The sequence below is a fragment of the Micropterus salmoides genome, unplaced genomic scaffold (genome assembly GCF_014851395.1).
Source record: "Micropterus salmoides isolate LMB-PRFRI ecotype aquatic unplaced genomic scaffold, ASM1485139v1 Ms_hic_scaffold_16, whole genome shotgun sequence".
NCBI lineage: Eukaryota > Metazoa > Chordata > Actinopteri > Centrarchiformes > Centrarchidae > Micropterus > Micropterus salmoides.
The window spans coordinates 23,514,902-23,538,443 of record NW_024040707.1 but is presented as its reverse complement, the minus strand read 5'-3'; the positions used below and the strand labels follow the sequence as shown (position 1 = coordinate 23,538,443).

The following is a 23,542-nucleotide window of genomic DNA, read 5'->3' as shown; positions in this document are numbered from 1 at the left end:
TCCTCTTTTCTCCCCAACCACACTAATAATTGGTGACTCCATAACCAGAAACATCCGTTTCTTTAACGCTACCACTCACTGCTTCGCCGGTGCCACCACAGTCGACATTTAAAAAAAACTCCAGGACCTGATGCCATCGCTCCCCTCTTCGATCACAAGAGTGATTGTCCATGTGGCAGTCTGAGCTGACAAAATCAGATTTTAACTGTCTTTTTAACTTTTTAAAGCAGTGTGTCTGTTTTTATCTCTGGTCCCATTCCCACAGTTGGTCGCGGACTCCTTGGCCTCCATGACTGGCTCCAGACTGCCTGCAGGGCTCACGGTGTGTGTTACATGGATAATTTTAATATTTTCTGGCAAAAAATGTCTCTTTTTAAGACAGACGGACTTCACCCAAACAAATGGGGATCAGAAATGTTAGCTACTCACATACAGCATGTGGTGCAGTCCTGCCCTCAGGACTTACGTGAATGACTAATCATTCATGCACCACCGGTCACTGAACAGATCTCTGCCTCACTGCCACAAACAACAGGTCTCCACCTGCTGGCATGTAAAGCCGTCTGCTCCCAGCGCTGTTCCAAAGACTTCTATTCCTGTCATCATCACGCATAGACCAGTAAACCGAAATGTGTACATCCCACACAGAAATAATAGTAATCTTATAAGAATTAGGACAACTGTACCAACTCCAGCACCTAGAACAAACACAATTAAAAGGGCTCTCTTCAATGTGAGATCACTTTCAAGCAAGACTTTTATCTTTGTGATTTTATCTTGTCTGCAAATCTAGATTTTATGTTTTTAACTGAATCCTGGTTACGAACAAATGACCATAGCCAGCTAGCTGAACTGTGTCCGCCTCAATATGATTGTTTTAGTCAACCCAGGGTCAGTGGTCGTGGTGGTGGGCTAGTGAGCATGCACAGGAAAAATTTAAAATGTCATCAAGTACGCCGTAATGAATTTGCCTCCTTTGAAGCTGTCTCTTTTAAAGTTGGAGGGCTGCAACCAGTCATATTTGTCATAATTTATTGCCCCCCAAAATCGCCTGAAGGATTTTTATCAGAACTTCCTGAATTTTTATCTACTCTGGTTTTAAATTATGACAAAATTGTTCTCTGTGGCGATTTTAATAGTCATGTTGTTGACCTCACAAATGTTTATGCAACTGACTTTTTAAATATAACCACTTCTTTTAACTTTAAACAACATATCTATGGGCAAACACATAACTGTGGTCATACACTGGACTTGGTTTTTACCCTGGGTGTCAGCATTTCTTCTGTGGAATTAGTGGACTTGACCATATCTGACCACAAATGTATAGTTTTTAACTGTGAATCACTAGTTACTCTGCCTCACCAAGCACTTCCTGTTCTCGCATCCTTAATGAACAAAGCGTTTCAAAGGTTTGCACATTGTTTCAGAGCCAAAGCCAACAGCTGACTGATTTCAACACCAATGACTTGACTGATCACTTCAATCAAATTTGCTTGTCATCCCTAAATACTATTGCTCCTCTAAAGGTTAGACCTAAACCTACAGCTCGTAAGCAACCCTGGATAAACAACAGCATTCGCAGCCAAAAAAAGGAATGCAGGAAAGCAGAGCGCAGATGGAAAGAAAAACAGTCTCCATGTCCATTACCTCATTCTGAAGGATGTATTATCTAACTACAATAACATGGATGCGAGAACACACTATTTTTCTGAACTCATTTCTACACATCAACATAATCCTAGGTTTTTATTTAAACTGTGGATCTGCTGGTAAACCCAACCACTCCTTGTGCCTCAGCTGGAAGTAATGATGATTGTGAATTGTTTTTATCTTATTTTAATGATAAGGAGGTGTCAATCAGAGGTCAAAGGTATATCACCTTGTTATATACACACCAGCACGTACCTTGAGATCCTCGGGCAGAGGTCTGTTGTCTGTTTCAGAGTCTCGACTGAAAACTAAAGGGGACAGAGCGTTTGCTGTCAGGGCCCCGAGGCTCTGGAACAGCCTGCCTGAGGAAATCAGGTTGGCTGAGTCAGTGAACTCTTTTAAGTCCCATCTTAAAACATACTTTTATAGGAGAGCCTTTCCTGATTATATTTGATTCTATTTTTATTTTATTTATTTATTAATATATTTTATATTTATTTTAAACGTGTATTTTATTCTTATAAGTGTTTTCTTATCTTTAGCATGTAATTCTCTTTATATGTTTTTTATTGTTTTTACACTTGTGAAAGCACTTTGTAACTGGTTTTTGAAAAGTGCTCTATAAAATAAATAAAGATTATTATTATTCTTTTGGATTTTGATGTACAAATGAAATGCTTATTATTAGACAGAAGGGAGATGGTTCTCATGTTGCCTATTTTTGTGTTAATTTCTACAAATGTATAAAGCAGTAAATGAAGACACAAAAGGCAAACATGAACAGTCCTCTTAATAGGTCATATTAACAGTGTTTTCCTGCCATTATAAGGTGGTGAGGCTCAAACTGCTTGGTGCTGTGCCCTGAATGTAAAATCATTGTGGAGAGCATCAAAACTAATGAATTTTCCCAGATCTAATGGTTATAATTCAACCCCAGTAGACTTATTTAGCAAGTTTAGCTTTTGGGGTGTATTTTATTCAAAGTCTGCTCTAGATTTTCCAACTTATTATTCACAGATGTGGGAATAACAGTATTCCAAAATTATGTGGTATTGTATATTTATTCATTAGAAAACATAAAAATTTTCTTGGGGGATGACCACCAAACCCCAACACAAAAATACCATCTTAATCTTTTACATTATACCGCCCTGTAAAAGCATGTTTTTTTACACTCACACACACACCTTTACCTCTGGTTTCCCACACTTTCTCCACCTCTATCTGTCTCTTTCTCCCTGTCTGCTCCCCTGAGATTCCCCATCAGCAGTAGGTTAAGTTTTATAAAGTTGCCGAAAAGACACAGAAATTTTCTGGATATTTCCACCCGTTATCCTTTTTCATGGCAGTAGTTGCACCACATGCCAGCTTGTTAATTACGTAGCTTATCAATGTCATGGTCCATCCAGGTGTTTCATTGTTGACATCGTCCAATGCCAATTTTGGAACATCACTCAACCCTAATAAGTAATTTTGTGACAGCAATTCCTTTGTATGTTTCTTTTTTGATGTCGTGATATAGGTCCGAAATTTCATCCATAGTGGTCTTAAAAAGGTCTTAAAAAGTCTTAAATTTGACTAGGTCAAACCTGCCAAAATCCTGCACAACCATACCCTAATCTAAACTATTTTTTGTAGTTGCCTAAACCATCCAATAATCCTAATTTATTTGCCATAACCATAATCTTCTTCAGGCGATAACCTTAACACAGATGCCCAATTTAGGTGTAGATATTTTAGGAAGCGAGAATATTTAAAACTTTTCAGTAATGTCACTCAGCATATTCCAGTGTTGTTGCTGCAGAATCATCCAGTATTGATGATCTTGGCTGCCAGTCAGGTTAGCTATTTGTGAATGGAATAGAAACCATGACTCAAGAACATGAATGGATGTCTTTTTCTTTTCTTGTGCTGTTTAACAGCATTTTATTTTTATTTATTTTTTTAAAGGTATTTGCAAGGTGTTGTGGGTAGCTTCTAATTCCAAGTGTGGTTATTTTACTACCACTTGCTAGAGCAAACTTTCAAAGTGGGAGACATTTATGGCTGTACCATCAAACCCACCGTTTTCATGCTTAAAGCAAATTTTTTTACCCCCTCTTCATTTAGACAAGAGAAATTGGACATGAAGCCTCCTCCAAAACCTTGCATCTGTTCTGCATAAGTTCTGAATGCAACAAATGTAGCTTTTTTGTCATGTTACAAAGCAGAAGTAAAAAGGTCAAGGATAAGAGGATTTAGGGCTTGATTATTATGGTCTGAATCTTGAACTCAGCCACTTGAATCAATTCATTTGTTTTAACTCCAAATTTTAAGTAAAATATAATACACTGTTTCCCCTATATTCATACAGGAGCAGCAGTTCACCGCTGCTGATTTATGACTGCCACTACTAAAATTTCCCGCGATCATTCATTAATGCGCTACTAATATTTTCAAATGCATACTTTACGAGCACGGTAACAATAAACGCTTGGCTAGCTTCCTCTCCTCGTTCTTCAAAGAACATCTACGTGAAAGGTAACGTGCTGTTATAAGAGCAGCGTAACTCCTGGACACAATCAGGAGGTGCGTAGCGAGTGTTTGATTGTCCTGGTGGCAGAAAGTGATGTTGAATGCAAGCAGAGGGAAATATTCTGCCATTAAATTTTATTCTGCCGTCTCTTGTTTCCCAAACGGCTGGAAAAGTGAAGCCGGTTGGTGCTAGCAAACGTCTCCCCTCCCCTTCAGACTATCAGCTGAGCAGGAAAGCTGAGTATGTTTTTTGGTTGCTATGTAACGTTAATATTAGCTACATTTATAGGAAGTAGGCTAACTAGTAGCTGCATTTCATTACTACCTATTTGTCCAGCGGTAAGAACATTAGGTACAAGCTTAGACTAAAATGGTGGAGCCTATAGCTCTGTCCTGTAAACAGACTGTACATCCTAATAAACTAGTTTTCAGACTGGTTGTTAGGAAAAGAAATGATAGTGGTGACCGTGGAGGAGCTGAGGTTAGTAAAGCAAGTTAGGGATGCAAACTAGTCCCTTTTAAGCTAAATGCTTGGTAATTAATTACTAATGTTACTCATTAATGTAATTACTCATGTTGCCTACTTTTCTTCAGATTGTTTCTACAGATTAATGTGAAAAGCTGTAAATAGAGACACAAAAGGCAACATGAAGAATCCTATCTATAATGATTCAGAGGTCATATTAATAGGGTTTCCCTGCCGTTATAAGGCTTAGGAGGTTAGGCCCAAAACGGCTTAGGTGCTGTGCCATGAATGGAAAATCATTGTGGAGAGAGGATGGAAGCTAAAACTAAATAACTTATCCAAAACTGAATGGTATAGTCCCTCCGCAAACAAATTCTTCAGCAAGTTTAGTCCTTAAGTTTTTATCTGTTTTTTATTTATAATCTGCTCTAGCTTTTCCAACTATTTGTTCACAGATATGCTAAAAATAATGGTCCCAAATGATGTGAAATTGACATCATCAATGACATATTTGTCATTGGACAAAGTAAAGTTTTCTTGGGAAACCCCCCCCCGAACTACCAAATAAGTCCATCTAAGACATTGGGAAAACACTGAAATTGTATGCTATTCTAATGTGCATCACGCGTCCATGGACACAACAGCACTGCTGCTGACACAAATTGTACTCTTATCCAAGTCCACCCAGACCCATATCATGACTTTATCAGGCAAAAATTTTCTGGACCACTAAGAAACACACAGACACATGGAACCACACAGTACCAAGCCTTTGAAAATAAGGCATGTTGAATCATAATAGGAGAACAACACTGCGGCAGGGTGACACAGCGAGGGAGTGAGTTTACCTCTGGACTGTGGTAGAGGGAGTGGCGTTGAAAGAAAGAGGAGGGTGTGAGTGTGTGTGTGTGTGTGTGTATGACAGAGAGAGCTTTGCTTTCACGCCTTGCTGAACAGTGAAAGAGTATCTGTCAGAGAGAACAAGCCAAAAGACAGAGCGTAAAAGTTAGGCAATAAGAAAGAGACACAGAGAAAAGGAACGAGGAAGGAGAGGGAGAAAGAAGAGCTAGAGATAGAGTTGGCTGAAAGAAGCTTCTGTCTTCCGTCCCACCCCCTGACTATCTTCCCCTCCTCTCAGCCGGCCAGGAGCGAGAGGAAAAAGAAAAGGATTGCAGAGAGAGAGAGAGAGAGAGGAAGCTCAACCACGCTTGCTCTTTAGCGCAGGACTCAGGAATTCCAGGACCTTTGGAGTTGTGCGCACGTACACACACACACACACACACACACACACACACACACACACACACAAATACACACATACGCACTGCTTTTCTGATGGTGATACAAATTTCAAAAGGACTCAGAGAGGGAGTTTAAGAAAGAGAGAGAAAATTAGAGAATAGCCTTTCCCAGCCCTTTCCTGTGGACTATTTGACCATGATGGCACCTGCCAAAGGGAAAGTGACTAGGAGGAGCTGAGAACTGAAACGGGACTCAGGCAGAGGAAGCTGCTGATAAAGGTGAGATTCTGATTTTCTAAAAAAATCCCTCTCGCTCCAGTATCTGCCAGGATTTATGTCTATCTCAGTAAAGACATTTATTAGAGGTTTTAACTCATTAGTAACTGATGTAGGAAGTAGTTTGTGTTTTTGACTGTGGGCTGCAAGAGTAAATGTGAGAGTGGAATGTCTGATGTGTTTTCTGTTATATTTATTTATTCAGTGATTCTAAATAAATTAGCAAAAAAATTTTTTTGAATGATTAAAGTTTGTTAAAGTAATTCTAAAGCTGGGGAATACCCTGTGTTGGAAGTATGCAGCTCTGAATGTGTGTCAACTCTGCTGTATTTGTGGTTTCATATCTGTGTTGATCATTATGTTGTGATTTCCTTGAGTAACACAATAGCGTGGCAGGACAGAATGAGTGTGGACTGTTCAGAGGGAACACATGCAAGCGAGAACATTTTGTGGGTTTGTTAATTGGATTTGATCAGTGGGTGATTCATCTGAGTGCAAATCAGGAAAGGAGAAAGAGTTTGTGTACATGTGGGAGTGTGTCTGTCTGGAGATGTTTAATTTCCTGATGACCCACCAGTGGAAGTGGAGGATCTAACGGGAATTATTATTGCTTTTTCAGTTGGCAGTGATAAGTAACACTGAAGTTATGTTTTAAGCTTGAGGACATAATAAGGTCTGCATCCATGATATAGCCTTGTGATGTGAACAGTTTACTTTTAAATGCTTTTGTGAAAAGCTCAGAAGCTTGGAACTAAACAATAAAGCATTACATGAATTTTAACAGACCATTCATCAGTGGTGAATAAAGAAACCAGTGGACATACAACATTAGAAGTCCTTTTACACCTGCAGCTATTGTGTGCCCCATCCTTCCACTCCTCCCTCCACCCTCCATTCTGCCACACTCTGCCACTTTTGTTCTCTAATCTCATTTACTTCTGCCTATTCTGCAGGTTTTCGCTGAAATCCCACAACTAATGACAGAGGCTTATCCCATGCCACTCTGCCTTGCTCTCATCCTTTCTCCTACACCTATCTTTTCTATTCTTCATCCTCTTTATGACAATTCATAAGCCTTTATAAAGCTTTAAATATCTGTACTGTCATACTATTTGTAGCGTCAGGATCAGTTATCACCAGAATGTTTTGTGCGTGAGTGGGTGGATACGTGTTTTCAACCTCACAGGTGTGCATTTTGTCTGTCATCTTACCTATTCAGTCTTTTAATCCCAGGTTTCACTGGTCTCTATAACCCCTCCACCCCAAACCCACCTTAACCTGCACACTAACCCTCCCATTACCATACCATTGAAACACACATTCACCTGTAATTTTCCTTTGCAATGAGGTGTGTTCTGGGAGCAGTGGATGGGCTGACAAGGTGTTACATAGGGTTGGGCGATGTCTACAAAATTTCCATCAGATAATGTCTACCTTGAAACACTGGGATGGACGATGTCATCTGGGGCGAAGTCTGTGCATGTGTTCACTCGCACAGACTTCACTTGGTTAAAGTCTTGGTAGCCTATGAGGTTACAAGTCACAGTGGATATTTCACAAGCACAGACTAGGTAACGTTAGAGCAGCATTGAACACACAGGGTGCAGATGTTGGTTTCGGTTGTTTGATTGATAGGCTGCATCATTGAAAAGCCCACAAACGGCTCACCAACAAATCGCGGGTGGAGAAAAAGTTCTGTGTCTTTTAGGCAACTTTATAAAATGTACTGCTGACGTACGGAGGGCGGGTGCAGAGAGAGGCGGGGCAAGCTAGTGCACCTGAGGTACCTGTGGTGTAGGCCTCTTGTGTGGGACGAAGAAAAATCCCAGAAATGTGCGAAGCATATTTAAAATTTACAATAATAATGTTTGTGGTGATTAAAACCTGCTTTTACATTGCGGTATAATGTGAAAAATTTCGATATTTTTTTGCTGCGGGGGCAGGATTTTACAACAAAACGACGCCTGCTCAACGTCGTGATGTCTGTCACCCAATTGACGATGGCATTGCCTACCATCCCAACCCTAGTGTTACATGATGGTCATCTTGTGTTATGTTAACTGTACTGTGGCCATATGCCAAAGGTCTCGTTCTTTAATTCTGATGATATCTTAGGGGACAAGTAGTTGCTACTATGGAGTTTAGTTACAATTTACTTTCATGTCTTGATGTTTTTAATAGAACCCCCCACTAGACAGTAATTGTAAGCATAAACGAGAAAGGGTTTTTAGATCTAATGGCCATTTTCAACACAGATTTTACACAAAGCCTGTTTATAGGTATTATACAAAATTGTGAAAAAAGTTGTATTAAGTATGTAAATTCTGATAAATGGCCTCATGATCAGTTGAGCCTGAAGAGTCAAAAATGAAAAAAAATCGTATGTGTGAAATTTGAAAAAGTGCTGGACATAGAAGGAGCCACTTAAAACAAAAGTAAGATCCTCACACTAAACGGGTTTTAGTGCAAATTAATGATGTGGCAAACTTGAATGACAACAAATTACAACTTTAATTGAATTCAAGTCAATTTTATCTATATAGCGCCATTCAGTTTCATAGAGTAGGTAAAGACCCAACAATCCCTACCATAAGCAAGCACTAGGCAAGCAAAAACTCTCTTTTAGCAGGTAGAAACCTCAAGCAGTACCTTGACTCGTATCATTAGAAGAGGTCAGCAGAGTAATTAACTTACGAAAAAGCTAGACTGCTAGCTGCATCATTAGACATATACCATTAGCACATTACTTTTTATGGATTGATAAACTTCTTCAGTAATTAGCAAGACATTATTTCTCCCTTCAGAGATGTTCTAGCTAAGAGAAATGCTTTATTAAATAAGAATTCTATCCGTGTCTGTGTTTACACAACACTTCAGAAGCGGACATTGTCGCCTATGTAAGCTCCTTACTTTGCACAGTGCTGCACTGTGTGGAGATAATGGTGTAGTGGTCAACAGCGGAACTTCAGGTCATGTCCAATGACAATGACCAATCCATTTAAAAGCCACCAAGAGATTAATCAAGGTATTATTTATGTGTTTTGTGCACTTAATAAATAGAAATTGAGCAACTGTGATTGAAATGTTTGGATTTCTTATCTATGGCAACATATTTATATGGAACAGTACTCCCTGGGTCATCTTGGATGTTTCTGTAGGTGTCACTCTTTGCGTAGTCTGTTCAGCCATCGTGTCTATTGCTGCTCATGCTAATTAATCTTCTTTGTGTGCATTGCAAACACGCTGCTGCTGATTTAAAACGCATCATGTGTCTCACAGGATTTTCCCAGGACAGACGGCATAGTGTACAGACCAGCATAGCTTTCACCATCTGGTTACAGGTTGCATTCGCTCTTGTGTTCAATCATTTTATATCAGATAGCAGCCAAAGTGGGCATTTATTTAACCACACAGCTCATGTAGGTTCAAGGTGGGTCCACTGATTGCCTGGTGATGAATCGACCACCAAGGTAACTTTATGGTTAAAGTGGCTAAACACTGATCCACTGCCACACCTTAAAACCCATTAACCCCCATCTCAACCCTTTCTCAGTGGAAAAACCCATTAACCTTCTTCTTAACCTTCTTCTTTCCTCAGCTTGAAATATCTACCCAGGTCAGCAGAACGTAGGCAACAAATGTGTAAAGCAGAATCATAGTGATTTAGGAAAGTATGATACAACACCTACTGTGTCTGTAGACCACAGTACAACTATCTTCTCTTGGGCTGTCGAGGTTAGCTCTGTCTTGGTAGGCTTTTTTCTCTTTGTGTATGAAAGTATGGAGTGAAGAAAATAGAAAAGCTACAGAGAAATGATGAGGCTAGCGAGAGAGAGAAAGAGAGAGAGTGAGAGAGAGACTGGGCAGCGATGTCAGTTTTCCTTTGTTTGAAATATTTAATGAGTGTCTCTGCTCTCTTGAAATATTGACTTTTTCCCATATAGCCAGAGGGGACAGACTGGAGTGGAGGTTGTTCCCTCATTCAAATAAAAAGCAAAAGGCTGTTAACATCAAACTTTCATCAGTTTATTTTATTTATTTACTTTTTGTTTTCTTTTTCCAATCCTTCTGATAAAAAAAAACATGATACTTGCCCTTCATTTGGAAGTCATAGCTAATGAAGGGTAAAACATGTGTTGTGTTTGTTGAGTGTGTGTGTGTGTGTGTGTGTGTGTGTGTGTGTGTGTGTGTGTGTGTGTGTGTGAGAGTGAGAGTGAGAGTGAGAGACTTCATGTTCTGTGCCGTACTGAACTGTGTGTGTTGCAGTATATGAGACCTATGTGGGACCCCCTCTCTCCATAAATGTGTGTATGTATGTTTGCATGCAGCTTTAGGTGCACGTATATATCATTTCTGTATTACATATGTTCAAAATGTGAAGTTTTCACATTTAAACCACGAGTCATTACATTACTGATTTTCACTCTGATATGACAGAAGTAAAGAAAAACTAAAGTAGCTATTTCCTGCTACATTAACACACTGTTCATCTGCAGTTTACAGGAAACTGGGTCCTCTAGTGGGGAGGTCCGCTCAAAATATTCTTTCACTTATAGAAAGTGATACAAAAAATTAAGAGAATGATTACTGGACTACGGGATTCTAGTCTTCCAGATAATAGATAAATAAATTGTTAAATTACAGAACATAATGCTTCATAATGGAACAGAATGTCACAATTACATCTTTATTAATTGATCATCAACTTTAATTATTTAAAGTAATTTAACTACTTTAGTGCATTTGTGCATATGTTACATTAGCAGGTAACCTTTAATGAAAGGTTTGTGCTGCAGCAGTTAGTGATTCTTATATAATCACATTTCATCTAATCATCACTAAAGCATGTGAATGAAAACTCACAGGCTATGTTGACTATGTAGGAGGATACTTTGCGAGATAATAGATCTCATGTTTTAAATGTGTCATTTGATATGTGTAGATAACCCAAACACAACAATGGATGCATGGATGAATAGATGGATGGAGATGAACCTGAGGTCAGGAGTGATAGTTTCATTCCTCATTCCCTAATTCATCACTGTGTGAAAAAGGTAGATAATGCATGTTAAAAGCTCCGAATTTTAAGGTGAAGAGGTCTTTCTTAGAATGTGAAATAAGCCAAAATTGTGTAAGGACATGTCAGAGAATGTAAAATGTTTTGACTTCCTATACAAGGTTCTGGTAAATATACTGACTGTCAGTAACTCAGACAAAGCAAAAATTTAATTGCATAGCATATGTTTGAGTATATGTTGTAGAGTAAAATACATTTTACATCTTTCTGTTATAATAAAAAAAAAGTAGAAATAGAGCATAAGAAATTTACCATCAACCCAGATGTTCATATGTGACCTGGATGTTGGACTGGTGGGTGAACTGGTTTGCCATCAAGTCGCTGTTGCCTGGGCGGCTTTGAAGGCTGTTCAGGGGGAGGAAATATGTATATGAATATGAATATGCCCTTTCTCTTTAGTTTTTGTCTGCGTAACCTCGTTAGACTCCAACTGAGCCCAAACAAAAATTTGACAAAATGAGCACAAACTGTCCCGCACGCTGGTCATGATCAATGTCAAGCCACTTTTTTCATTGTACAAAATATAACTGCTCTTTAAAACATTCCTAACCCCCAGGGGCCACGTTCACAAAAGCAATTTGCTTTAATTGGTGAAATGTGTCAAAATAAGAGAGAACATTATGAATCATTCATATTTTACTGGGTTACTATCAAGTTAACATATTTGTCACCTATATCAAAATGTAGAGAGTCACTGAAGCTTCACAAAATAGCTCAGATAAAGTTTAGTAAAAGAAGAAAAATGTTATTCTTTCATATTGTAGCACAAAATAGGAACAGTTGTGCAGTAGAAACAGCAAAAAGATGATTTAGTGGACAAGGTTTGTGCTGGTTTCTTTTGCAACATGGCACGACCACACTCCCCGCTTAACTTGGACAAGACTCTACTTCATTCCCTGTGTTTATACCAACTGCTTTAACCACACAGTGGCACAAATGTAACAGTGTACCATTACTGTTAATAATTTTAATCTGAATCCTTTCACGTGCCATACTGAATCGATTTTGGTTTAGTGTGTCAACTCTAAGTAATAAAAGTTATAACTATTTAAGAAGCAAAACTCAAGGTTAGATCATATAGTCTCTATTTATGAAAAAAGATGTTACACATTGCTCATTGGCAATATAAAAAGGTAAAATATTTGAGACAAGATTTGTAAGACATTACATTAATAAATTGTATAAGTATTTTACCAATTTCAAATCATATCCAGAAAGGAACTTGATGGTAACACACTGCAGTTTGAACTGTAGTTGGCAAACAAACTAGTGATTTACATTTTTTTTTAATGCTGTACTTTTCATGCTCAGATTATTTTTGTCTGGGGGATTTATAGTATCCTGTGTCTCTTAATGACGTTAATAATCAAACTTATAAATACTGAACATCAGTCGTTGGCACTTCTAGTCCATAATTAGTAGTCCACAGCTATTATTATGTAGTATTAGCATTCAGAAACCCACATCAGTCACACAAAACTCCATCAAGTCTGGCACAAACAGCACACTAAATATATCACAAGGCAAATATACAGGCTAAAAGCTGCTTTGCCGCCCTCTAAAGATTTCACTCTTTGTGCTTCCCTTCTTACCTTTCCTTTCCTTCAACTGTCTTACCCTCTACTCCCCCTTCTTACGCACACAAACATGCACACGCCCTTCCTGTCCTTCCTAATTTCTTTCTTCCTCGGTCTGTCATGCTCAGGTCTGTCCAGCGCTGTTGCAGAACAGCCTCTCCTTTGCCAAGCTGACCTGTTATTGCACTCTTGATTTGTGTAGATGTGTGCGTGTGCATGTGTGAGTTTGGACGCCGAGAGTGTCCTGTCCACCTTGGGCGGTCATGCAGTGTTGAAGGTGAGGTGGAATTAGGAGGCTTTACACAGGAAGATAGGAAATAATGAGATTCTCACCATCGCTGTCGCACACACACAAACACACACACACACATGCACAAACAGACATTATCACACATATACAAGCAGCCTTATAGTTTCAGAAACTGTCTGTGTCTCTACACACACACACACACACACACACACACACAACGTCCCAGAGGAGTGCTCGAGGGGCTTATGCGGGGGATTTTGGTGTTCTGCAGTGTGCCTGTCAGATAATGAAGGAGACGCAGGCCTGCCTGGTGACACGCTATTGAGCGCGTGCAGTACAGCTTCCTCTCCTTCCCCTTTCCTCTTTAACCTGTCACTCAACTCACCTGCCACCCTCTGCTGCCACTGGTGATGATACCACACACACAAGGACTGTCTGGTATCTCATTTGGTAAACTCGTAAACATACACACACACACACACACACACACACACACACACACACAGACAATACACACTGGCAGGGATTTCTGAGTTCCCTCACACCTCTTCTATCTCTGTCAGGCTGGTTTGGCTGGGACCAGCACACTCTAATGAGAAGACTACTGAGGAGAGGCTGCAAAGCTGCACACCCGTAAGAAAGCTGATTTTCTAGTACTAGTAGTTTTAACATCATAGATACTAATTCATTCATTTAAAAGTGGGTTAATGATGGGTAGTTTGAGGCAGAACCCTGTGCTCTTTCTTCCTTCCTTTGTCACTGTTTATCCTTTTTACTCTCTTCTTCCCTTTGTCCTTTTTATTTCCTACACCTCGTCCATCCACCTTCCTTAACAACTCCCACCCTTTCCTTCCCCCCTCTCCCTCCATTCCTTGGCCTGTCCCTCCTTCATGTACCCCCCTCCTTTTCCTTCCTCCTGATCTCCCTTCTCACCACCTGTAATCCTGCTTACCGCTGTTCTGCAGCTGCTCAGGATCACAGTTGGAAAAAGAACAGGAGAGTTATATAAAGCAGTAAGAGCGAATATTTTGGAGCGTGCAAGGGTCTGTTTTTTAGCACTGCTGATCAAAGGTTGCGTTAGGCTTTCTCATTGTCCGTCATATTGACTGACGGGGTTGTAAAATTTCCGCCATAATTTATTTTTTCTCGTAATGTTTTTAATGATAATGTGACATATATTAATTTAAAAAAACAACTTTATCACAATAACATTTAATATACAGAACGTACAGATTATGCATTTATAAGGGCATGGAGAGAACAGATTAACAGAGAACCTTTACACCATGTGAAGCAGATGAATAATTTTTACCTCTTTGCTGCCACTTGCTTCCCCCCTAACATTAGCTGCTACTGTCTGATAAACGCTATCAGTATTTTTTGATTATTCTTCACCCTCCACCACATCAATCCCTCTTTTTTCACCTTGTTTATTAACCACAAAAATTTCAAAAGAAAAGTCTGACATTTTGCAATAATTACTATAGGTGGTCTTCGTGTGGTTTTTGACAGTATTGCATGTGAATTTTACGGTAGATCGCCTATAGTCTGAATCTGTCAAAATGAGGGACGGCCTTCAGACCGCTTTCTTCTAAATAATTTTCATTATTAACAGTCTTACTCTGATGCCAGTGTATGGCCGAGTCTAGCCTGAAGTGATTTGGTGCAATAATAATTGATCTCGTCTATGGATGAGCTGCTTGGTAAGAGAATGGCATTTTGCTAGCACCTCCAGCCTCTCACCATCCACTCCTTGTAAGTTCTGCCATACATCTGCTGTCAGCCACACTGTCAGAACAGTTTTTCATCCTTTCTTTCTTGTGTCTTATGGTTAGTCCCAGGCTCTACCCCAGTTTTCATGTCCCAGCATAGGACTCAAGGTTATGTGGAAAGTAATGGTAACAGTGACAATGGTTTAAGATTTTTGTTATCATTATTGTTTGTGCTTTGCTTGATAATTTGCAGTGAGGCAGAATAGAAAAGAGTGGGAGAGTGGCAGGTTGTGAAAAAAACCAAAGCCTATAATGGCTTCTAGGTAAACAGGCAACTGTGATGCTTAAATGACTAGAGCTAACAATTATTTTAATCTTTTTTGTCTTTTGTTTATGATTAACTGATTAATTGTTTGGGTGCAGTGGTTAGCACTGTCGCCTCACAGCAAGATGGTCTTGGGTTTGAACCTTGGTCATCCCAGGCCTTTCAGTATGGAGTTTGCATGTTCTCCCCATGTCTGCGGTTCTCTCAGGGTGCTCCCTTTTGATGGAGGAATTCCTCCCACCATCAAAAGACAGGCTAAGTTAACTGGTGGCTCTAAATTACCCTTAGGTGTGATTGTGACTGTGAGTGGTTGTTCGTTTCTGTGTGTCCTGTGAGGGACTAGCGACCTGTCCAGGGTGTACCCCGCCTTTCGCCCAGTGTCAGCTGGAAAAGCAAAAACTTACCTTCACCTTTTCTACTATTATGTTCTTACTAATATCTTTCCCAGCAGGCCTTGATGTTGCAGTGTTTAATCCTGTCTATAATAGCCAGTTTTACTCTACATCTATCTACCCTCACATAAAACCCCTCTTGCCTACGCCCTTGGCCTCTCCTGTCTCAACCAGTCACCCTCCACTACCACCACCACCCTCTTTACCGACACCATCCCCCAGCCTCAGCCTCTTGGCAGCTCCTCCAGGCAGGCTAATTGACTCAGTCCCAAGAGGGGGGGACCATGCCACATTTCTAATTTGGCTTCTCCTCCTCCAGATAAAAGCTACATCCCGCCATCCTTCAACCCCCCTCTGCTCAAGCCCTTTCTATCTCTCTCTCTCTATCAATCTATTCCCTTTTTTTTGTTTGTTTTTAATTTCATATGTTCTAAATTTTTACATTTACAAGTGCCTAAAAATTACGTTTGTGAAATTATTTGCCTGTTTCTTACATTGTTCTTGTTTTCTCTCTTATCTATTTTTTTTTTTTAAACTACATGACTGCAAGCCCCAAATACAGATATAATAGACAACTGAATACATGAAAGGACAACTACACACACACTCACAGAGCACAGCACCTCGCCTTTGCTCACCATGGGGTTCACCTTCAGAGCCTTCAGCCTCCATTTCCACGAAACTGCCCCTGGGGACTATGATGGGTGTGTCTCAATGTGTGTGTGTGTGTGTGTGTGTGTGTGTGTGTGTCTGCATGTATGTATGCGTCTATAAACTGAGCCTCATTGCGCTAACAAGCAGACAGATGGAGAACAAAGACGTTTTGTTATTGATTTTATTACACTTGAGAATCAGAAGAAGTAGTCAAAAATGTCTCCACCATGGCCAGAATGGGAATTGGAGATATTGCACACCAAACAACAGGAAAAAAAGATATTTGTGAACTTGTAAAGGTGTGTGTGGTGTTTATACTGCACTGCTAAAAAAAATGTTGTCTGTTTAAGTGCACTGGTGGACATCTGTATAGGTTCTCTTTGTGTCTGTGCATGCAACACAGATCCAATGCATATGATTTAAATGTTTAGAATGTGTGCACCTTTCTGAGCCACTGGATGACTGTAGTAGTGTCGTTAAAAAGCATTTAAAGGGGCCATGTGTAGTTTTCAATGGCCTCTAGTGGTGAGGTTTCAGATTGCAACCATTACCTTTTCTAGCGTGTGCTCACACACGTGCTTGAACTAATAAGCGAGCGCTCTGCATCAACCAAAACAGAGACAGACATACTGGACGCGACATCACACAGATGCTGGAATCTCAGGTAAACTCTCACTGCAATGTGACAGTAATATTTTTATCAGCTTGACGTTGAACTACTCCGTGCTCGTTGTATGATAACGCTACATTGACTGCATTTAGCCGACATGATATATCAATGTTAGCTAGTCTGTCGGCTTTTCAATAACTATTTGTGTATCTTTCACCGGTATCTTTCACAGGCTCAGCGAAGTCAGCATAGCTATATTCATTGGATAATAACAAAAATGGTTAGTGAGCTAGACTGAATATTATAAATGAGATTGTTGCCACACTTTAGTAAAACAGCTAGACAATAGTAACAGTGAATGGGTCTCGAAATGTGAGACACGATAATGCCAATCTAATGTGAATTATAAACAATAGTAGTGGGATGAGTAACGCATAGCTAAAAAATGTCATCATTTCTTGCAGGCTAAATTAAACACTTTGATATAATATACATAGCATAGCTGGTGAAATAATGTGGCAATGCCAACGAAAGGCATTTGAGCGCTCATGAACTTCACAGCCTACGTAAGCCAGTGGCTTACATACAGGCTGTCATAGATAACTGAGAAAGTCGGGGAAAGGTTAATTTTTAGGTAGGCTATAAAAAAGTGATTAATTTTATTAAAACACTACACAAAGCCCCTTTAAGGTGTTAATATCTCTACAAAAGAGAGGTGGAGTAAACCTCAAGAGCACTGACCCAATTAGGAGTTTCTGGATCCAGTGGCTGAAATTAAACAATAAATATACACACACAGAGCCATGTATACATGCAGTAACACAGCAGCACAGCACGAGCCAGGCATTCTGACTGATTCTGTGAAAGAAGCATGTTTGGTATGTGGCAGTACCTGTGGCCATTAGTAAAATGGCATTTTCAGATGGACAGATAAGGTATTTTAGCTAGAGGCTCAGGGTCGGCTGGTCTTGTGGAAAAGACATTTGACACGTGGAGCGTTGTTACCTACAGTACAATATGTGGAAAGATTTCAGGTCTGTTCTTCGTATTTGTAGAAGATTGGAAATGCATCCATATTTTTAAATAAGTGAGTGGCTGGTTGGAAATATTTCCTTTTCTACACTCAAACTTACAGGAGAGGTTCCTTTTTGCATTACATTTTTACAGATGTACCAGAAGAGGAACCTAATGCCTTTACCTTTTGATTCACCATAATGGTACAAAGTCAATTTTGGACGTTTAAAGAAAAAAACACAAATGCTTGAGCTGAAAGGTACAGTTTCTAAATTCACCATTGAGTGGCGTAGGAAAATTGGCACTTGACCGCTACCACCGAGACCCAGGGTCAATTACAGAAGCAGTACTTCTAATGTAACTGATAGGGACTGTTCATGGGTGGAAAGCCAATGAGGGATCATGTCCTTATTTTACACTACCACTTATACAGATTGGTCTGTCCACACAGTGTCCTTGTCCACATGGTCCTCAGGCCAAGAGGGGGAGGTATTAGCAACATGGACTTTTTTCAATACTGCCTAATGACAAATGATTGTCTTTGTGAAGGTATAAATTATCAGTACATCTTCTTCTTACTGAAAGGTCACTGAGGTGGTTTAAGATCTGATTAGGATACCACAATCCTCTTGGGATGTATTACTATCTGACATGAGAATGCGCTGTGATTCCCCAGGAGAAGCTGGAGGTAGAGTCTAGGCCAGGGTTTTCAACCTTTTGTAACTGAAGGCCCACTTCTGAAAATTTACTAGGACCACCTTCCCCAATAAATGAGAAAAAAACCCACAACATGACAAAAAGGAGAAAATAAACTGGGCTGTAAATATGTCAGCTGTAATGACCAAAAACTTAAACATAAACATAAATAGAAATTATTGATATTATGAATATTAATTAGATTTTTGTGTATGTGAATTCTTGAACATATTTAGATATAGGAATAATTAGTTTTGTAAATTAACCAAATAAATAATAGATAGAGTTTAAGTGGTTTCTTTATATAATTTTTATAGAATAGATTATGGATAGATAGATAAAATATATTAATAGATTAGCTCAAAACCATAATTATGGTACTGCCCTACTGACAACATCACAAGGTACAATTGCAGTGTTGTAACCCTTTTATTGACCCCATCTGCTATTAATTTACATGTGAACTTTGAAGTAAGTTTGATGATGAATTTATTGCACCGTTGGAGGTTTACCAGAACGAAAGCATAAACAGGTATATTAAGGATGTGGGAGCTTACTGCCCCATCTGAGACATTTGTCACAAGCATTTTCTGTCACTGTCATACCATATGTGTGCTAAAATGGCCAGAAATTCTATTAAATATTTTAAATGAGTGGCGACAAACTAAAGACAGAAATTCAAACCTGTTTTTATTGGCGGGAATAAAAAGATACCATCCTGAAATACAGAGCTGACCGTCTGTGACCACTGATTATAAACTGGAACTATGAAGTGAATTGGCTGGTGTCTTATGTGTGGGTGAGGGGCATCAAACAGCAAAGTCTTTCATGCTTCAGACCCCATATGCTTATATACTGCTCACTGCATCCCTCATTAGCTGTCGTTTTGTGTGTGTGTGTCTTTTGATGATCATGTATAAGTCTCATGTTGAGTAAAGAGAGAGAGAGTCTGTTCCTGCATACTGCATATGCACATTTAACTCTGCACATATAGAAACTACAGGCTTTTCAATGCATGCGTTTGGGATGCGGGACAATACATTTGATTGATTGCTTACATTTCGAATTTGACTGCTAACAGATGTACAGAGAGCAGAAGCATGGAAGAAGGAAGAAGAGAAAGAAAGAAAAGGAGAATTGGATGTAGTAGAAGAGAATAAGGGAGAGAGGTTTAAGGGAATGAAAAGAGAGAGGAATAGTTTTTGAAGACAGTGATGGATACATGTGAAATGTGAAGCAGCAGGTTGTGCCCTGTTATACAAACATAGCCTTCTTCTACAATGTAATTAAGATGGATAGTTAAGCGTAATTAGAGCGACTGATCTGAGAAAAAGGGAGCCAACTGGTTACTTTACTTCCTGTTTAGACATTTCTTCTCTGCCTTATTTCCTCTAAACATCTTCCCTCCTCACTTCCCATCCTATATTTGTCTTTTTACTGCTCCTGTCCACTTCTAATTCCATTTGCAGCCTTTTTTTTTCTCATAATGAAAGACTGAAAGATTTACAAGCATGGTTGGGGCAACAGAAGAAAGATGGAAATGGGAGGTAATAAGGCAAATACAACTGAGTCAGATGATTTGATTTGTACCTATTTGCTGATAAGGTCACAGAGTGATGATGGTATTCCCCTGAGGGCAACACACCCTCGACCCGCATTTATATTTCTTCTCCTTCATTTGCTGCTTTAGCCTTTTCTCTTCAAGTTTTGCACAAATAGGTTATTCAGTCTAGTTTGTGGATCTTTAATTTGTTCAAGCACTTTGCATTTGCCATCTATATATATTGTCATCAATGAAAAAATCATTATGTAATTGGTGCAAATCCTTAAGGTAGCATTTATTCTTTTTGAGGCATTGGTGTGTGTTTGAGTGTGTAGTCCTGTATGTGCATGGTGGCTCTGTCTGTCTTTTGACACTAATGTTGATAATAAAAGCCAGAGACATTATTAGTGACCAGCATCCTGCAGGGAGTTTAGTCTGTGTGCTAGTGGAGGACAGAAAAAAAGCAGGCTGTGACATGCTGAACAACGGATGGTTTCACCTACAGTACATACCTGGAAACGCCTTCACTCTACACACAAAAATAATGTATACTTATACCTAAAGTGCTTTACTTTCAGTAAACTCTTATGAATTCATGTGTAAGCATAAAAACATTTAAAGTGCATGACAACCCCAAGCTGAACATGTAAAATCAGTAGTTGTGTGCTCAACGTTTTCTGTTTTTACCAGTGGAGTTTAGAAAAGATTTCACTAGCCAATAATAAAAAAAGACAAAAACGTAAATACCTAGGCTGTGGTGGCCCGGCAAGCCATATTTCATAATGAACCAAAAACTTCTCAAAATAACATAAAATATCTCAAATGTTGTGTTTTGCGCTGTTGTCCAGCAAAACATCTCTCATTCCCAGTGAGTCAGCTGGAACACCAAGGCATTTTGAGGACACAGCATTGTTTGAGGTAAGCAATGTTAACTAATGTTGCAGTATCCATCGCAGTTATCTATTAGTCCAAACACAGTTTTATCATTATTAATGTACAAACAGCAAACAGAAAACGTGCACAAGTTATCATTTATAATTGCCTTTAATCTAATGTTAGTTAAGTTAAGGAACTTTACCCTTTAGCTGATGATACACAGAGCAACTTTTAGAGCAATGGTGCTGGGCAATGTTGCTGTCAACAGTAATAAGTAAAGATTACTACCGTAATCCCCTTCCCCCATCACTCTGCCACCCTCCCCGCACCACCTCTGTCCGTTCAAAACATAGTCAGACTTGCCACCAGCAAGATTGCCCAGCAACATTGCTCAAAAAGTTGCCCCGTGTATCATCAGCTTAAAGCTGCGATGTTACCTATCAGTCTCCTCGCTTATGATGATTGACATATGCTGCTTGCCACTGCTTGCCGTGACAAAAGTATGTATAGTATGTGAAGTTGTATCTAGCTAACGTTAGCTAACTATCTGAAAGTTTGTAATGTTAGTCAAGTTAATCAAGTAACGCTACTATTTTAAGCAAACTTCTTCATAGATCTAGCCTTTTAATTATACTCTCAAAGTACACCAGATTTATTCATCTAACTTTAAAATTTACATAATTTCCTTCTGGGGAAACGCACACCACAGTCTCATAAAATTCTGTGGGAAACACTGATAGATTACTGATTGTGTTGAAAATGTCTTTGGAAAGTTTTCAGTATTAACGTTCAGTATTTTGAGATAGCACACAACACAACTGTCAAAGAATTTCTGGATCACGACATTTTAGTTTGTGATGGCTAAAAATGACCACAAAATGTCAGTAACAGTTTAGATCACAAAGACTTTTTAACAGACTATGTTTTATGTTAGGCATCCATTATTCCACTTGTTCAAAAACAGGTTTGCTGTACGTTAATATCCCCAAAATGTTGTCAGTCCATCAGTCTTGCAGGGCAGTTGTGTCGCACTAGAGGTTTAACCGCAGGGTGCAACTGCACACTGACGCGCTGATGCCCACTTCCTGACCAGAAAAATACAGTCAAGCACAATCATTAGCTAAGTAAGCCAGACCTTTATAAGCCAATGAACCGTAGGGTGTAAAAGTAAAACAACGTCCATCCTGTGTTATGATCTTTCAGTGCACTTTATGTGAGGAACTGTCATCCATCCTTCATATGAACTCAGAAAGTCTGTAAAGACTCTACAGTGCTTTAAAAATATTTTTTAGTAAAACAAAAACTTTTTGAAGCATTGCAGCATCATGTATATCATATTCCAAATGACTAAGCTTTTCCACTGAACATTTAATGAGAACACTGATGAAATCTAAAAAAGGGAAAAATATTACTATAAACAAATGTGTTGACTCCAGTGCCAATCTGCAAAGTTTGGATTAATGAGGCAATTTATATTATTGTAAAATATCTCTCTTACCCTGCATGATAAATTCACAGAAACATGGGGCCTGTAGACCAACATATCATGACTAAATAATACTCAGTGCAATGCTGCTGTGTATTTCATATTGTTGTTGTTGTTGATTACTCTATATTCTTTATTTTCAGTTTATTGTTAAAATTGTAATATCCTTGGGGAATTTCTTTTGTCACTTTGTGAGTTTAGCAGCAACAAAATATACATGGGTATACAGGTGGAACGAGCATCTACAGACATGTCAGGGTGTTGTTGATGATGACGATGGTGCCATGCTTCTTATTGTGCTGAACATTAGACACATTGAGCTTGAAGCCAGAAGGCTGCTCAAGTCCCCAGAGGACATCCTTCCTTGCTTTCAACATCTGAAGAGTATTGTCTCAGTAGTACAGCAGGAGCTGGAGGAGGGCCCCAAAGTCTTGTTGAGCTTCTGGGTGCCTCCTCCAAACACTTTCCTCAACATGTCCTCCCAGCAGCTCAGTGAGACAGATGTTGAGGTCACAAAAGCTGTTTTGGACTGGGTTTTCAATGCATTGTCCCCTGGTCATCAGGTCATCTTTTCTGCTCCATCAGAGATGGCTTGTACCTGTCTAACCAGGAAAAGGTTAGGCAGACGTAGCCTCAAGACATCAAGCTCTTCCAGTTCCCCATGATAAAACTCTTGCCATAACTGCAACGCACGATTACCTGACAATCAGCCAGGGTGAGGAAAAACACTCCATTCTTCAGTTTGTTTCTTTCCTTTTTGTTCAAAATAATAATTTCATTGTTGTTCATCGCAATGTTTTAATTTGATGTGTTAGAAATGAATCAATCCATAAAACAAAGACATTATCTAACAGGAAGTGGAAGTTGTATTAATTGTATTTACACTACAGGATGAGCTCAGTCCTGTAGGTGTGTCTTATCACAGAGTGTCTATGAGGTAGTTTGTCTTCCTTAACTCTTTATTGCAAAAAGAGAAATAAAGCGTACGTAGGACATACAAAAGTGTTCAGATTTGATTCATGCAAAATCACATATTGCATATACATATTTTGCAAACATGTAATTTGTAATATGGTTATACCGGTTGGTTTGCTGTCCATGTAGAGTAAACTATATATCTGCGAGTCTTTGTAGTAGTATCCATGCTGAATCCACATTCCTACTTAAGAGCACATGAACA

The 23,542-nt window shown here is 39.2% G+C and overlaps 1 protein-coding gene across 1 annotated transcript in view; it reads left to right on the top strand.

Moving 5' to 3' along the window:
* The first annotated feature begins 5,595 nt into the window (after positions 1 to 5,595).
* The window catches only part of sema3b (sema domain, immunoglobulin domain (Ig), short basic domain, secreted, (semaphorin) 3B), an 83,421-nt gene continuing 65,474 nt past the window's right edge, over positions 5,596 to 23,542 (top strand). Inside the window, exon 1 of the mRNA XM_038722986.1 lies at positions 5,596 to 6,153. The gene's annotated coding sequence lies outside the window, so the exon portion shown is untranslated. The remainder of the gene's footprint in view (positions 6,154 to 23,542) is intronic.